At 42.3% G+C, this 15,915-nt stretch overlaps 1 pseudogene; it reads right to left on the bottom strand.

Moving 5' to 3' along the window:
• Window positions 1-777: 777 nt before the first annotated feature.
• LOC115208519 (signal-induced proliferation-associated 1-like protein 2) overlaps window positions 778-15,915 on the bottom strand; it is a 110,437-nt pseudogene continuing 95,299 nt past the window's right edge.

The following is a 15,915-nucleotide window of genomic DNA, read 5'->3' as shown; positions in this document are numbered from 1 at the left end:
AACAATGTCTACACTGTATTTCTGATCAATGAGATGTATTTTAATAATGGACAAAAAAAGTGTTTCTTTCAAAAACAAGGACATTTCTAAGTGACCCCAAACTTTTGAACAGTAGTGTATATATATATATATATATATATATATATATATATATATATATACACACACACACTACTGTTCAAAAGTATATATATATATATATATATATATATATACACACATATTTCAATTTTTTTATTAGTTCCACATGGCTCCAGGATCCAGATCTGAAAATTCTATTTTGAAAGGAATAGAATGATATTTCTTCCAAACCATGAATAATTCAAAAGGTTCATATGGGTGATGCTTGTGGACACTGGTGGCCCATCTGGGTCTAATAAGATATGATGACAGTGTGCTACACTCCAGAACACCTGCTTCCAGCCAGCCAGGCATCACTTTTGCTAGATCCTTTAGAGAGCCGTTTTGAATAATGGCCTGACCTATAAAAAAGGCACATCTGCTACTATGCAGATTCCCAATTGTGCCTAATATGTGATCCCTGTACAAGTGTTACCCATAATTCAATACTCCAAATGACTGCATGGCACTTATCAAACACTGTGGCACTGATTATAGTCAATTCTTGTCAAGAATGTCAACTAACCAGTTCATCAGGGACATACTATAGGCTGTCTCTAAGACATTTTCTGTCCGCAAAACAGCACCGAACTTCACAAAAAATACCTTAATACTCACAAACATTGTCGCTGGAATTAAATGACACTGTTGAGTCCATTTTGTTTTTCCAACATCCTACATTTATTAAAAAAGCAAACCTTTTGTCCCATCTTTAACAAAACACCTTACAAAGAAAGAAAGGCATACAAAACAACAGGCTGTATTCTAGCAGCATCCAAACGTTGGACTTCCCAGAAATAACCCTTTATATGTATATAGTATTTATATCTTATCTCTTGCCAACTATACAGATATTACCAATAAGGAGCCATTAATCTTTTTTAGTGCAGAAAGGAACAAAATACTCAATATTAAAATAAACAATTTGGAGGGTAAATTTAAATAAGAGTGTTAAATACAAGACACTTTCTCTGAAGTACTGTACAAAGACCATCAAACACATTTTGGCATTGAAAATACATCATTCATACACTTGGCGGTACCTTGTGTACCCGCAAGTGTTCGGGATCAACTGCATAAGAATACTTTTCTCTGTGGCAAAAATAAAAAGGTAATAATATCATGGTAGACATCATTAGTGAGAGTAGTGGACAAGGCGTGGGGTTGGAAAAGGACGAGGGACTACAACAACAGAAAAGACTACAGTATCCATACACTACTGGTTAAAGTCAGGCACATTTTTGTTCCTGCAAAATAAACACTTCCAAGAAATCCAATACAACCGCAATCTCAACAACACCACAATCAGTGCTAACCATTAATAACAGTTTTGTGACTATCACCATATTTATTGCTAGGACAATTTCTATTTTTTTTGTTCAAAACAGTGGAGTACTTTACAAAACTTACTAAAGATTAGCTTTTTTTATACAAGAACCTTGTAACACCTTAGTTGTTTCCTGGTTGTTTTATAATACATTAAAAGTCAAGGTAAAGTTGAGTCATTTTATTTGGGTGAACTTCTTTTCATTGTTGTTTACTGAGGGAACTGATACGTTTTACATTTGCCTTATTCGGCAAAAGAATATAGATTTCACATAAGTTACATTCATTTGTTTTAAATTCACATGTTCCTTCCTATAAGCAAATAGCCAAAAACATGAGGTCTGCTACATTCTTCCCTTCCTCCCCTTTATCTAAACCTTCTATAAATGTATTCCTTTACCCTCCCCCCGGCCCCTTGGTATATTTACACTAATTCATGTTGTTGTTTTGATTTCAAAACAACGCTACTACCATTAGCACGCTAACTCGCAACTTCTCGTTCTCATGCGATGGCTATTCACTTTGAATCACTGCAGACATCGTCCCTCTTGACATGCCACTGGCTCAGGTAATGTGGAGTTAACGGCCATGTTGCAGTGTGTGTACGTGTCAGTGTTTTTTTCTTTCCTTCTTTTTTTTCTCATGGCTTCTTGTTGTCGACCGAGTGTAGGAACCATTCACTGAACCTCCTGAGCTGGGCGGCTGCCGTTTGGCTCTCCTCGTGCAGACGCATGTTGTCCTGACGCAAGTGCTGGACCTGCTCCTGCAACATGGCCTTGTCCTCTTGCTCCTGTGGTGAGGGAACACACACACAGGTTATTACGCAACCTGGCATGACGGCATTGGCTTTACATATGATCGCCATTTGGCACAGAGGACAACATTTATCTTCATTATGACATAATTGTCTGGTTGTACACTGGTTTTCTGAATGAGAAGACATATAACCAGATTACAACCAACTGGTCTCTGTTACAACCAGGTAAAGATGTATATTATATGACAACGTCAACACATCATGGGAAAGCGATCATATTCTGGTTGTTTATCTGGTCCGATAAAGACATATTTTTCTGGTTGCTGAAAAGACAGACAAAACGCCATTTTACAATCAATATACAACCTGGCCATGACAACCGGTTTTGCCTGCTGGGGTTGTATGATTTACAAAATACACCAACAGAGAAGCGTACATTTTAGAACAGCTAAATTGTATAGACCATTCTAGTACATCATAGTAGTATACTGATTCATGCGTTAGCTGCACATCACTTCGGATAAATGAATCTGCTAAAATGACCATGTTATTATTGTTATATATGCTAAGTGGTTCACTGGACACGATAGCGATGTGCTTCGGGGAGTTGACTTTACCTTTCTGAGGTCGAACTGAAGCTGTCTGAGGATCTCTTCCAGTTGGAGGACTTTGCCCGTGAGCAGAGCAGGAGAGCCATCCCTATATAGAGATAGAGCGACAGGCTTCTTTAAGTTTTGCAAGTCTAAAGAGCAGTCTTATAGAAATTGAGCTCTTCGTCATGTCTGTCTTCGATGGTATATCAAAATCAGACCACTCTATGAAGCGAAGCTTAACAACTGATAAACACCGGCATTGTTTACTTGCAAACTTCAGGTGTGACCAGGTCACGGACTTAAAACATATTTAAGTGAACAGTGTTGCGGGTCCACAATCAAAATCAGAGTGAAGGTAATTTATGAAAATTGGTGTAGTTATTAGTTCATCTTAAAAAGGTCCAATGAAGCCGTTTTTATCTCAATATCAAATCATTTCTGGTTAACAATTTAGCACCTTACTGTGATTGTTTTCAATTAAAATGGTCAAAAAGAAACAAAAATAGCTTCTTAGCAAAGAGCAATTTTTTAAGCAAAGACTGCTAGGACTGTCTATGAGGTCTGAGTGGGCAGAGAGGTTCGGAACTCTTTCTTATCGGTCTATTAACTAATTTACCAAAACTCCATCCCACCAAAACAGGCTGAAATTTTAGGCAGCCTTTTCAAAAAGCTCTTACACTAGAAGGGCATTATCATAGTGTTCATAATTTCACCGTATTACACCAACCTCAGAGTGAAAAAAAAAGCACACACACACACCTTTAGAGGATGAACAATGTTTCGGCATTCATGCTTTTGTCAGTGCATTCAGTCAGTAAGTAGTGTTAAACATACGTATATGTAAGACCTTCAATAACTAAATCCCCTTCTCTGCTAAGTCAAGCTCCTTTAACTGCCTGCCCCACCCAAAGGCGCAGTACACCTACCCTGCCTTCAGAGCGGCGGCCTCCGACGCAGCCACCCTCCGACTCAGCTCATGGGAGAGCTCCATGGCTTGCTGGGCCTGCTCCACGTCCAACATGGAGCAGAGTGAACCCTGGTCCGCTGCTAAAGAAACACATACAAACAATACTATTAAAGCTGCAATATGTAACTTTTGGGCGGTAGATCTGTTCTATGTGCTCTATTTCTATGCTTCCCATTCTTGAATTTTGTTTTGCGACTTTTACTTTGTTTTTGTACACCAGCTTCAAACAGCTGAAAATACACTGAACAAAAATATAAAAAGCAACATGCAACAATTTCAAAAAGACTTTACTGAGTTACATTTCATACAAGGAAATCAATCCATTGAAAAAAAAAATAATTAGGTCGTAATCTATGGATTTCACATCACTGGGAATACAGATATGCTTCTGTTGGGTCACATACACCTTAAAAAAAAGGCAGGTGCGTGGATCAGAAAACCAGTCAGTATCTGGTGTGACCAGCATTTGTCTCATGCAGTTTCGACACATTTCCTTCGCATAGAGTTGATCAGGCTATTGATTGTGGCCTGTGGAATGTTGTCCCACACTTCTTCAATAGCTGTGCGAAGTTGCTGGATATTGTCGGGAACTAGAACATGCGTTCATACATGTCAATCCAGAGCATCCCAAACATGTCTGGTGAGTATGCAGGCCATGAAAGAACTGGGACATTTTCAGCTTCCAGGAATTGTGTACAGATCCTTGCGACATGGGACTGTGCATTATCATTGTGAAACATGAGGTGATGGTGGCAGATGAATGGTATGACAATGGGCCTCAGGATCTTGTCACAGTATCTCAGTGCATTCAAATTGCCATTGATAAAATGCAATTGTGTTGGTTGTCCATAGCTTATGCCTGCCCATACCATAGCCCCACTGCCACCATTGGGCACTCTGTTCACAACGTTGATATCAGTAAACCGGTAAGCTGGTTGGACGTACTGCCAAATTCTCTAAAACGACATTGGATGCGGCTTATGGTACAGAAATGAACATTCTATTCTCTGGCAACAGCTCTGTTGTACATTCCTGAAGTCCACATGCCAATTGTATGCTCCCTCAAAACTTGTGTCATTTTAGAGTGGCATTTTATTGACCCCAGCACAAGGTGCACGTGTGTAATATTCATGCCGTATAATCAGCTTCTTGATATGCCACACCTATCAGGTGGATGAATTATCTTGGCAAAGGAGAAATGCTCACTAAAAGGGATGTCAACAAATTTTAGCACACAATTTGAGAGAAATAAACTTTTGTGCATATGGAACATTTCTGGGATGTTTAATTTCCGCTCATGAAACATGGGACCAACACTTTACATTTTTGTTCAGTGTACAATATTTTCGGTTATGGAAAATACATTTCACAGCAGTTTAGATGGTACAATGATTCTCTACACTATACTTGTTTTGTCTCAAACTGAAATTAGGTGAACTATTAGAATTTTAGCAACCAGGCAATGGCGGAGCGATTTCTGCATAGTGCATCTTTAAATACCATGACACACATCTCGACTTTAAGAATGTCCTTAACTGCTTAGAAATGTCATATTAGAAGAGGACAGCAGTTTAATCAGGCGTTTTAGTGCTAGGCTGGAACAAAAGTATGCAGGAGAAAACGTCACCATAGAAGAGGGGTTGAGGTAACACTAGGCAGAGGTACTAGGCAGCTAGTAGTAGAAGGTGGTGGTAGAAGTACAATGGTAGTGGTAGTAGTAGCTGCTGTAGTGTGACAGAAGCATTAGCTGTTGTAGTAGTAGCTCTGGTAGTATTGACAGAAATGCTAGTAGAAACCCTAATTGGATTTGGTTTCATACTAAATAAAAGTGTAGGAGTTATAGAGGTAATAGCAAAAGCACCAATGGCAGTAAAGGTGAAAGAAGCTAGAGAAACTAGAGTAGTAGTACAAGTCAAGTAATTCCAGTGAAGAGGAAAACATTTATTAAAAAAAAAGAGTAGAGCTGTGTTGAGCAAAATGTCATGTCACCTAGTGAGTCTTTCTGACTGTCTTTATCACACAGACGACTGGCATCCTTGTCGAGCTCCAGACCTGAAAACATGAGAGGAGACAGCACATCCCTCAGATACAGTTCAGCTACCCACACGGTGTTTAGTCCACTTTCAGTGCAAGTAAGCTACAGTAGTGCTTACATGCTCCAAAAGCAATGTTCTAAGGAAAGGCACATTCTGGTGCAGCCCTTTTAAGCAGTCCATTCTTGCAACCATGGAGGTGGAGAGCATGATTAATAGGGAGCGATGTAGAGCAGAATGGATTCTGTTGAGGTGCTATGGTTAGCTTCCCCCATCCCTAAACCTTTGCCAGGGTCTATTCTAAAAGCAATAATTTTTGAGTGACAATGCTGTGCAAAAGTATTTTCCCCACTATCTAATTTTCGCTATTTTTTGCATATTTTTTCATACTGAACATTATCAGATCTTCAACAAAACCTAATATTAAATAAAGGTTTAAGATGTGATAACATTCAGTATCAACAATATGCAAAAATAGGGAAATCAGAAAGGGGGCAAATACTTTTTCACGGCACTGTATATAACAATTGGATCCAGTCTCTCGGTGGGTGAAGAGGGTCGCACGTGCAGGCGGCGGGTTAAATATGAGAGCAAACTGGACTTCACACAGTTAAGGCCCCACTCACAGTATAATATACAGTGCCTTTGGAATGTATTCAGACCCCTTGACTTTTTCCACATTTTGTTACATTACAGCCTCATTCTAAAATGGATTAAAAAAATTCTCAGCAATCTACACACGACGAAGTGAAAACAGGTTTTTACATTTTTACAAATTTATAAAAAAATGATTTGCTTAAGTATTTAGACTCTGCTCAATTTTGAGTCTCATAGCTCAGGTGGACCCTGTTTCCATTGATCATCCTTGAGATGTTTCTACAACTTGATTGGGAAAGGGGGATACCTAGTCAGTTATACAACTGAATGCCTTCAACTGAAGTGTGTCTTCTGCATTTAACCCAACCTCTCTGAATCAGAGAGGTGCGGGGGGGTGGGCTGCCTTAATCGACATCCACGTCTTCGGCACCCAGGGAACAGTGGGTTAACTGCCTTGCTCAGGGGCAGGACGACAGATTTTTACCTTGTCAGCTCGTGGATTCGATCCTGCAACCTTTCGGTTACTGGCCCAACGCTCTAACCACTAGGCTATATTGAAGTCCACCTGTGGTAAATTCAATTAATTGGACATGATTTGGAAAGGCACACACCTTTCTATATAAGGTCCCACAGTTGACAGTGCATGTTAGAGCAAAAACCAAGCCATTAGATCAAAAGAATTGTCTGTAGAGCTCCGAGACAGGATTGCGTCGAGGCACAGATCTGGGGAAGGGTACCAAAACATTTCTGCAGCATTGAAGATCCCCAAGAACACACTGGCCTCCATCATTATTAAAATGGAAGAAGTTTGGAACAACCAAGACTAATCCTAGAGCTGGCCACCCGGCCAAACTGAGCAATCTGGGGAGAAGAGCCTGGGTCAGGGATGTGACCAAGAACCCGATGGTCACATCATCTTCCCTGTGGTTCAGTTGGTAGAGCATGGTATTTGTAACGCCAGCATGGTGTGTGCAACGCCAGGGTTGTGGGTTCGATTCCCACGGGGGGCCAGTACAATTTCAAAAAATGTAAAAATAAATAATGCATGAAATGTATGAAATGTATGCATTCACTACTGTAAGTTGCTCTGGATAAGAGCGTCTACTAAAATGTAATGTATATGTAAAAATGTCACTCTGACAGAGCTCCAGAGTTCCTTTGTGGAGATGGGAGAACCTTCCAGAAGGACAACCATCTCTGCAGCACTCCACCAACCAGGCCGTTACGGTAGTGGCCAGACAGAATCCACCCCTCAGTTAAAGGGACATGACAGCCAGCTTGGAGTTTGCCAAAAGGCACCTAAAGGACTCTCAGTTTCTCTGGTCTGATGAAACCATTGAACTCTTTGGCCTGAATGCCTAGCGTCACATCTGGAGGAAACCTGGCACCATCCCTACGGTGAAGCATGGTGGTGGCTGCATCATGCTGTGGCAATGTTTTTCAGCGTCAGGGCCTGGGAGTTAGTCAGGATCGAGGCAAAGATGAACGGAGCAAAGTACAGAGAGATCCTTGATGAAAACTTGCTCCAGAGCGCTCAGGACCTCAGACTGAGGCAAAGGTTCACCTTCCAACAGGAAAACGACCCTAAGCACACAGCCAAGACAACACAGTAGTCGTTTTGGGACAAGCCTCTGCATGTCCTTGAGTGGCCCAGCCAGAGCCCGGAATTGAACTCGATCGAACATCTCTGGAGAGACCTGAAAATAACTGAGCAGCAACGCTCCCCATACAACCTGACATAGGTTCTGCAGCGAAAAATGTGAGAAACTCCCCAAATACAGGTGTGACAAGCTTGTAGCGCCATACCCAAGAAGACTCGATTCTGCAATTGCCGCCAAAGGTGCTTCAACAAAGTACTGAGTAAAGGGACTGAATACTTATGTAAATGTACTATTTCAGTTTTATTTATTTTTGTATAAATGTGAAATGTTTTCTAAAAACCTGTTTTTTCTTTGTCATTATGTGGTATTGTGTGTAGATTGATGAGGGAAAAAAACTATGTAATCAATTTTAGAATAAGGCTGTAACCTAACAAAATGTGGAAAAAGTCAAGGGGTCTGAATACTTTCCGAAGGCACTGTAAGCCTGTTATTCTCAACTCCAGCTGTAAAGACCCACATGACTGCACATTTGTGTTCTAGTGCAACACTAACACAATTGATTCAACTAGTCAACAACTCAAACAGCCCGTGGTTAGTTGAATCAAGTGCGTTAGCACTGGGCTAGAACAAATTGCAGTCCGATGGGTTGCCGAGTTGAGAATCACTGGAAGCCAGTACCCTTTCTTAGTAACCGACACGGCACAGCACGCTACTGTTACCTTCCAGATAAAGAGCATAGGACAATTCTGGATAAGGAAGAAAACAAGAAAAAACAGACTAAGCTTGTGAGAAGTCAGAATAGCCTAGCAGATGTCCGAGTCGGGATCACATATCAATTTAGAAAGCCGGGGTCTTAGTGAGGAAATTGAGGTTAAGTTTCTAGCAAAAGGGCAGCACCAACCATCCCCCACTTGCGTCTGTCTTCTCAATAGTTGGACGGTGTTGAGAGGTGACACGGATGTAGTATTTGAGGACAGAAAGGAGGGAGAAGGGGAAAGGGATGGGAGCTGTTCTCTCTAAGATTGTTCCCGCTAAGGACTGAGAAGAGGGGAGAGAGAAAAAGGGAAGTGCGAGTGAGAGTGAGAGGTAAGAGCGAGAGAGGGAAGAGAGATGAAAGTGGTTCTCACTAAAGATAAGTGTCTCACTGAAGTTGCTTCGGAGAGCCAAGCGAGAGACTGAAGCTGTGCAAATCTCACCCATAATTACACATCCCTCTTTCTCCATTTTAACAATCACTCTCTGTTTTAATTGACAGTCTCAACATTGGCTTAACGCTGATTGAAGTGAATCACAGGTGAAGTGATTACCATAGTGGAAAATAAAGAATACAAAAGAGGGCAAGGGAGAAAGTAAAGAAGAGGGAGATGTATAACAGAGTCAGGTATTCATTTTCCTTCAGTAAAAAGACAAGAACAAGAAAAACATCCCATGGCATTCTTTCTGTAATGTTCAATATGGAAAAGAAACGGTCTTAGATAAATCTTGAGGTTAAGTTATCATTGATAAATATGAATCACAACTGAAGAATGAGCGACGTAAGGAGAAAGGAATGTCTATGTCGTGTCTGTTTCGCTGCACTCTTGACTGTGAATGTGAACCATTTGTCCTGTTCTAGTATGCGTGGGTCTACGGAAACAGAAATAATGCTCGCTAGTTGCTACTAATGCAAACCACGCCCTTTGCCCCGGGCATGCTAATGAGGGCTAGCATGCGTGCTTAGCAACACTGCCTTGAGAACACACAGCGAGCACCACGAAACTAAACAAGCCAACTAAATGACACAATAATGCCAGGGTCAGCACTCCAACGACTCTCCGAGCAAATTAGTTCCCCCTCTTTTCTCTGTTGTTGACTTCTATGCAAATCGAAGGCTGCTGTGCAGCCCAATGCTAGTCAATGGAGTCCCCGGCCCCACCCCTCGTTGCTCAGGGTGAAAGGTCACCGGTTCCAACCTATCCAGTCTATAAACATCAGTTGGTCATGAAGGAAGTAATTATAATAAATACAAAATCGGGAGTACATCACTCTGTAGCTCAGGTAGTCTAGCGGGCGGCAGGTAGCCTAGTAGTTAGAGCATTAGGCCAGTAACCAAAAGGTTGCTAGCTGACAAGGTAAAAATCTGTCGTTCTCCACCTGGACAAGGCAGTTAACCCACTGTTCTTAGGACGTCATTGTAAATAAGAATTTGTTCTTAACTGACTTGCCTAGTTAAATAAAGGTTACATTTAAAACCAAGTCATTCCAGGTTACCAGAAAAACACCCCCCAGCTACCCCTGAACACAGTTGACCGAGGTAGCGAAGCTATAATTGCCAGAGAAAGTGTGCAAGTAAGGGGTGCAATTACAGCGCAAAGTGGGTTTGAGTAATTTGGCAAAATGGTTCCTTGCTGTGCGCTCCATTGTGATAATGCTTAGTTTCTCAAGTCCCCAAATACTCTCGCTCTCCTTCCACTTCCTGCTAATTAGCACCTCGCGGTAGACAGACTGAGTTCAAGGCAGACACAGACAATGGGAGAGACTGAAGATTTTGACTGGGTCAAGATGATATTGGGGATCAATTTGAATGAATGTCCAGTCACTTTAATTGGACGACGGACAATGAAATCACATCTGAACATTATGAGAAAATATCTATATTTTTTATAATGGTCTTTCACGCCAAATTAGATACCTAAATTGACCAGAGCGGTAAAAAAACATTGAGTACAATTTAGACACTGAATAAAGGCCAGGAATTGTCCTATTGAGTGAACAAAAGGATAACAGTTAACGCGCTGAAAGCCTGATGAGAACTGGGGACAAAAGATTTGACAGCACGACACCTTGGTAGCAGAAAATGTTAATCAGGTACCACTTACACCTAGCTAACATGTTCCCAGAGAATTTCTGGTAGGTTAGGGAACAATGTTTCTGGTAGGTATGGAGATAACATCCCCATAGCCTTTGTTGGTCCAGGTTTTAAGTGCTTTAAGAAAGTCCGTCCATAGGGATGTTCCGTGAAGGTTGAGTTACAACACCGATAACGTTTTCCTTTCAACATTATTCAAACGTATCTCGCTTGAATGAAAATGGTCCAACAAATGTGAAGATTCCCCATCTGAAGATTCCCTTTCACATCACAACCAAATGGGTACCTGACAAAAACATTCCATACTGTTGTAGGCAATGTTAATTGTTAGTTGGGTAAGCTTTTGGGAGCATCAAAAGGTCAAACAATGAATAAGTACACAGTTTTGTTTAATGCCATGCGGGAGTATGATGAATCTAGACGTTATATTACCTTCAAAAGCCCTTGCGGCATCAACAAGATGGGACCAATCCAGGCCAGACACTGCTTCCGGGAGGGGCATTAGACTACCATCGGCCATTTTGCAGCGGTCGGCCAGGGAGCTGTCAGAGAACCACAGCTCATCTGTAGAGATGAGACAATTCGGTTTAGATAAGTGAGCAACAGCCTCACCGATTTGGGTGAAGGGAACAGTTGGTTCTCCCTCCCTCCCCCCTCCCTCCTTTTTTTCTTTCTTTCTTTCGCCCTCCCTCCCTCCTCCTTTCTCCTTTCCTCCCACCCTCTCCTGTCTTCCAATAATGAGACATCAGTGCTCATCCATTCTCCACTTGGAACACCTGCTCCTGCTTGCAGATTAACAAAGTAATTTCGGGGTTTTAGGTTTCAAAGTCAGTAAAAACATACATTTCAAATATACAGTTTAAATAAGATGATACTCTAAATGAATGAAAGATGGGCACTTTCCACCAAAGCGTAACACAAACATCTCACACCTTAACAGACATTTTTCAGAGGCATCTGCAACTCCCCTTAAGCAAATACAATTCACCCTGTTCAATTTGCGAGTCTCCCCCCCCCTCCCAAAATGTGGAAAAAAATGCAAAACAATTGCAGTCCTGCTTGGAAAACAGCCAAGAACACGGTTACTTTTTTTTTTAACCCAATGTCACAGTCTGCTGTTGAAAGCTGATTAGAGGACGGAGACGAAGGGGGAGCTTCCCCCCGCCAGACAGACAATTAACCTGCATCTAGGGGACGCCCACAGGGGTCAGCTTTGGCGTACAGATTCACACAAACCTAGGCACACAAATGTGTGCATAAAAACACACATACGCACACATGGGTAACTTAATCTCGCACACAGCTGGAGATTCATGATCCTTAATTTTGGTTTCTGAGCCCCCCCCCACAGAGTTAAATAAGACACAGCAACCACATATTTACACACACCTCCACCCTCAAATGTGGGGGAGGGGTGTTCCTTTCATAAGGACTGGATTAGCAGCCCCTTTTTCTCATTGTGAAATACAACCAATGGTTAGAATGCTTCAACAAAGAACACAAGGAGGACCGACAGTGAAAGGGTTAATATCGTGCCTACTCAATGAGCACACACTGGGATGCTTTTCCCAGTGGAAAATATCCAATATCTTACTGTGTTTTAAAAAAAAAGACTAAGCTTTTTAAAATCGGTTTGCATCAATTTAACACCTATGAATTCTCACCTAATACAAGACAGATGGGAAATTGAAAGTGGCATACGCTGTAGCTTTTACGATAGGTCTCGTAAAGTTCAGCTTCAGACTGGCAATGGCGTTTGCATTTAATTGACCACAATGAGCTCACAGTTAGATATTTTTTATTTCTATGGCCCGCTCCTTAATTTGAAAATCAAAAATGGCTGCCCCGCCACTTTGTTCACTATAAAGCTGAGGAATGGGGCTGGAGAAATATAAAAGTGGCTGTAAATTATCACAGAGTGGGCCTTTAAGTACTTTTCAGGAGTAGGTGAACGCAGCTTTCCACTCAGCACCATTTGCCTTGTCACTACACCTCAGGAGCATTCCGTCTTTGGCAGATACATGAATGATTTCGTAACACGTGTTCCATTCCTAATTGAACGTCCGAATCAATGAAATGTACTCCCAAGGTTTCACTAATATATAATAAATGTAAAGCAGACTTTGGTACTTTAACACTGATTCGAAGGTAAAAACGGTATTTGTTGAATCTGGTGGGTTAGAGCAGGACTGGAACAAAAGCGTAAACATTCTGTAGCTCTCCAGGGGAAAGGCTGACCAACCCTATTCCCTCTCAACCATAGAGATACATTAAAGTATCTAGTATCTATCTGTTCTATTGAATTCTATGCTCACAACCGACAAGACCTAGCTATCTAGCCAGCTAGGTGGCGTAATCTCACTCACTCTTGTGTAGCGGCGCCCCATGGCTGTGGCCGAGGTTCATGCGAGGTGGCAGGGTGCTGTGGTAGGGCCCAGCGGCGGTGCTGAACAGGATATCGTTGGGCAGGGCCTGGTCCAGTAGAGAGCTCCGGGAGCTGACCAGGGACAGGGTTTTCCTGTGGCTGCTGCACAGGCTCTCGTCTGACAGGGTCCGGTACAGGGACCTCCGCGGGGACATGGGCAGGCCGCCAGGACCAGTCAGACTCTGCGGGAAGAGATAGAGAAAATGAGGGAGGGAAAAAGGGTGACAGAATATTCAGAGACATTTTACATCTCGGAGGGCTGCACAACGGAAGGAGTGATTAAAGCGCCAACTGGTATGTGCTAAACTAGGAAAAAAACAGCTTGAATCCACAAAATTGGCAAAACAGTAACTTCGGTGTACCACAGTGCCAAAAATGAGAGCCAATAATTTCCCCTCAATTATCTGACAATAGCTTCCATGTGCATAGTAGTTGGTATCAATGCAGGGCTTCAGATAATGATAGACAAATCTTCCATCTATTACAGGAGGATATGTCAAGACTATTGACTTATGTTGCTGGCAGCCATTTTCTTTTGTTCCTGTGATGTATTTTTCAATCAGTGAACAAAGAGGTCTGAAGAAGCGAGGTCTGCAGCTCGCTAGCTCCCAGATCAAATCCATTTGAATCAACCCCTTCCCATTGCACCTTCACCCTTGTTTCCTGGACACATTTTCTTCTTCTTCTAATTACCCAAGAGCCTTGCATCAAGTGGTGGGCTTTTCCCCCCCGACGCTAGTCGCCATGGCTGGTGGCAATGAACGGGAGACGTCTAAATGAACCTTTCGATAAGCGGAGGGAATCTGTGCTATGGAAAAGGTTAGCGTGAATCTGGCGCCTTAATAACCACCCTTGGTTTTAATTTCAGTTCATTTGAAAACGGTGCCAGCCTTGATTTTTAATATCACAAGCAATCCGAATGGATTATGTCAAGCGGAGGAAGGAGCCGACTGAAGGAGGGAAGGAAATTAAAGCGAGACACTCATTGTCAGAGGAGGAAACGGGGAACACTACACTAGAGAATCATGTCAGCTCTATGTATTACATGTCTATCGGCAACGTTCCAAACGTTTCCTTTCACTGAACACAGCCCAGACAGTATACGAAGGAACCGGAGAGTTGGGAGAGATAGGGAACCAATTAGTGTGGACAAAAACTAGAGGGAGCATTGGCTCACCTTGCCACGACCCCCCTCCTCGGGGGGACTGTCGGGCATCATCATCTTCAGGAAGGCCTCTCTGGTCAGGCTGGGCTGGACCTGCTGGAGCTGGCCGTCTGCACCCAGCATGGCCCGTAGCCTGCTCCCCAGGGGAGGATGGGGGATGCAATAGAGAGAGGGAGGGAGGGGGAGACGAAGAGGCGGAAGAGAGAAAAGAAAGTGAAATAGGGAAGAGAGAGAAAAAGGCAGAAATGAAGAAAGATGGTAAGGTAGAGAATGTAGTGAGTGAGAGTAGAGAGAAAGTGAGGGTAGAGAGAAAGTGAGGTGGAGAAAGGAGGGAAGAATGAGAGAGAGGGATGAGAAACAGGCAGGGAGAGGGTGTAGATAGGGGCAAAAACAAAGGTAAGAGAGTTGCATTAGAGACGAGCTTATAAGTTTATAACACCCCATTACTGGTCAAAAGCAGTACACTACATGGGGAATAGGGGGTAATTTGTGATTTGCACACAAAAGGTGAGGTAAAGGAGGGGGCAGTGACACGTGTGGGAGACTGAACAGTAAGAGCAAAAACAGTAAGACCAAAAATAGAAGCATAAAGCTAACAGAAGAAAGACCAGGCTGTACATTACACACCTCTTTGGGAAGGACACAATAATAAACATGGTCATTAGAAAGAAGGATACTACAAGAACTACTGTAAAGGGTTATTGAAGGTTGAATCTCAACACACACACACACACACACACACACACACACACACACACACACACACACACACACACACACACACACACACACACACACACACACACACACACACACACACACACACACACACACACACACACACACACACGGGGGAGTAATCTTTTACAATACGCTGTTCGGAACCAGTCAATCACAGTTCTTCAACTGGAGGGCATCTAGTTTGGGGAGTAGCCATTTCCAGGCAAACACACAGAGCGGGGGTGGGGTGTCACGGAAGGCACAGGTTGCGTTGTGTACAGACACCATGCGAGTGACAAAGTGGGTCGATTTATTTTACCACCCCAAATTCAACCGGGCTCTGCCCAATATTTATGAAGAAATGATGCACTTAACTTAAAAGAGACTTCCACACAACCAAATGGTGATTTGAATCTCAAAGAAACAGGTAAATATGATATAATCCCAATTTTATAATGTCATTTCTTAGTAAATACTATGTAAATAGAGGAATGTAAAATAAAGCGTGCATAGAGGTTTATTGAACCAAACAGGGTTCCGTAAAGCTGGGGTACCTGGATCTCAGTGTTAGAGTCTTTAGTAGGAAAGACAATACGCCTTCCACTCCACTGATGTAGAAAACCCCAAGTGAAAAAAGGAGGGAAATAATGGTAATGTACATTGAGATGTAAACAAAAGCTGTACATGGCTGATATGCAAGCATATAGCTGTCAAAATGTCTATGCTACTTAGGAAGAAAATATGGTCATACCTCAAATAACAT

The sequence above is a fragment of the Salmo trutta genome, chromosome 14 (assembly GCF_901001165.1).
Source record: "Salmo trutta chromosome 14, fSalTru1.1, whole genome shotgun sequence".
NCBI classification, from domain to species: Eukaryota; Metazoa; Chordata; class Actinopteri; order Salmoniformes; family Salmonidae; genus Salmo; species Salmo trutta.
This window is presented reverse-complemented; position numbering and strand designations above follow the sequence as displayed.